Here is a 2,687-nt window from a genome sequence, read left to right on the forward strand (position 1 = left end):
GGGGGGGGGGGATAATGTAGAAACCAGTTAAATAAAAAAAAATAATGAGAATGGTCGAGTATCATTGTGGTGGTCGAGTTGCGGGTGATAAGGATCGATCGAGAAGTTTTGAAGTACGAGGTGGGCGAAGAAGTGATCATGGGTGAACTATGAGTCGATTAAGTTGCTCGACCATAGTTAGAAGATGTCTTAGATTGATCAGGCGGACATTTTGGAAGCACAACATTTTTGGAAGCACGACGTTTCAGAAGCTCGACGTTTTTGAAGACCGACATTTCTTCATCACGAAGTTTTCTCGGAAAATCTTCATATCGGTAAAATATGATTTTGAAGACATTGGAAGCAGGACGGGAATTAAGAAGGACAGGAACTAAGCACGACGGGAATCAAGCACGATGGGATCAAAGCACGACGGGAATCAAGCACGACGGGATCAAAGCACGACGGGAAAACCCAAAGTTGGGCGAAAACCCTAATTTCGGTATTATGGAATTCTTCGAGGAAGCCGGAGGCTCGGGAAATATTTTTACAGGATATCAGAATTCATATGGAGTATATTAAAAATATTTAGAGCATCAGAACGGGAGCAGAAAAATATTCGGGATTGATCACGGGCTAGAAATTTGCCGGAAGGGTCAAAAATCGCGTAAACCGACCAAGAAGCTCGTGGTGTCTCTACGTATATGGCCAGGACGTGATACCTACCATCTAAGCGGCTGAGTGTCAACAGAATCTTGAGGTGTCGCCGTGCATGGAAGCAGTACATGCAGCCTGACATGTGGAAGCACGAGGTGGATCGACCAAGCACGAGGTGTGTCCGCGCATGCAACCGATGCATGCTGATCGACATGTGTGTACTGATGTGGCTTCTTGCATGCACTCCAGGCATGCATCCTGACATGTGGGAGAGTGGTGGCGTCCTGCATGTGTCCTGGACATGCAGCCTGACATGTGGAGCACGAGGTGCCGCCGCGCATGCGTCCGGAGGCATGCGAAGCGACCCACGGGCTGCCACCAACCTGAAGCTGATTGGCTGGTGTCTCCTATAAATACCCCACGACCCCAGATCATTTCTTCACATACAGACCTGTCCAAACCAAGTTAAAAACGTGAGAGAAGTAGAAAAAGAAAGCAAGTGATTCCGAGCTATTTCGAGAAATTTAGAGAGTTTTCGAGGTCAGTTCTCTACTGATTTCGAGTCAGCGCCTAGGGACGGTTCTGTCCAACTGAATTCGTCTAGGCCACTCAGTTCCTTTGATGATCAAGTGGAGATGCTGTCCGAAGTTATTTCAGATCCACGGGTTCAGATCAGTCGAAGTTCTGCTCGATACTCTGCTCGGAAGTCCGAAGAACTGTCCAGAAGCTAAAGGAGGTTCTGTCCGAATCCAGATCAGTCTGTCCAGGCCTATCAGTTTCTTCATGGTGAAGCCGAGGTTGTGTCCAAGACAAAATCAGTCCAGTCCACTCCAGTCAAGACGTTCATCTTGGGTTTTGGCCATGTCCTCTCCGATCAACAGGCTCCTTCTCGCCTAGAACACTGTAAGTTGTTTTGTTTGAGTTCCACTTGGAACTTAGGGAAGATCGAGTATTCATATAGAGTAGAATGCTCACATTCCTGCAAGGTTGTCCTTAGGGTTATTTATTAAACCGGACTCAGTTTAGCACGAGCTAAGCTGAGATGAAATGGAATTAAGACTGAGTTGATAATCCGACTAGGTCTAGGATGATCGATTATCGTTGAATTGAGATTGAGATGAGATGCATGTCTTGATTATTTACTACTTGGTTGATTAGTTATGGATTAGACATGCCTTAGTGATGATTGCTTGGTAGTGATTATTGTTTGTGCAGGGATTGTGGTAATGTTGTTGTCTAGGGGATCTTTGGCCATATAGGCCGATCTCCTGGTTGTGATGTTGATACTACGGGTCCTATGCCATATAGGCTGGACTACGAGTATTGGTTGATATTATTGTATACTCCTATATATTGTTTAGTTTTGGGTTGGAGTCTTGTCCCTTAGGTCATTCCTAGGGATAATTGAGTCGAGTGTGTGTTATGCCGACAGCAGGTGCGAAACCCGCCCATGCTAGGCATGTTTTGGGGTGGACTAATGTTTCCTCGCCCTCGTACCCAGCGGGTTCAAGGAAACCCCTTATTCGCTGGATCGGGAAGACTCAGACGAACGGGGTCATGTCCTATGGCTGAGTATTACACAACAGTGTAATATGGCAGTGACCCGAAGGACTGTGGACTGTCGCGCGGTGACCCGAAGGACTGTGGACCGCGGTCGGTTGAAAGTTCCTTCTTCTGGCCTCTGTGGTAGGAAGATAGGATATTGCCGATAGAGAGGATGAACACGAATTCACCAGGGCCCAGGTTAGAGTGTTGTGTTGGTGTGTCGTAGAGGGTTATGGAACCCTCGAGTTAATGTAGCACTGATATACGGTGTTACGAGTAAGATCGAGTCATTGGTAGTTACTATCTTATTATTGTTGTGGTTGTGGTTGTTGATTGCTTTGTTTGCAGGTTCTAACATTAAGTCCTAAGTCTGGTTTAGATACCGGACTAGGCTTGGTGTGTATTTGGTTAGTGTAGGCCTGACGTTGGCCTGTATGTGTTTGAAGGATTGCTTGTGAAGGGTGGTGGATATTAAAGCTATGCGGTATCATTGGTTGGCCGATCAT

Source organism: Brassica oleracea, chromosome C5 (assembly GCF_000695525.1).
Source record: "Brassica oleracea var. oleracea cultivar TO1000 chromosome C5, BOL, whole genome shotgun sequence".
NCBI classification, from domain to species: domain Eukaryota; kingdom Viridiplantae; phylum Streptophyta; class Magnoliopsida; order Brassicales; family Brassicaceae; genus Brassica; species Brassica oleracea.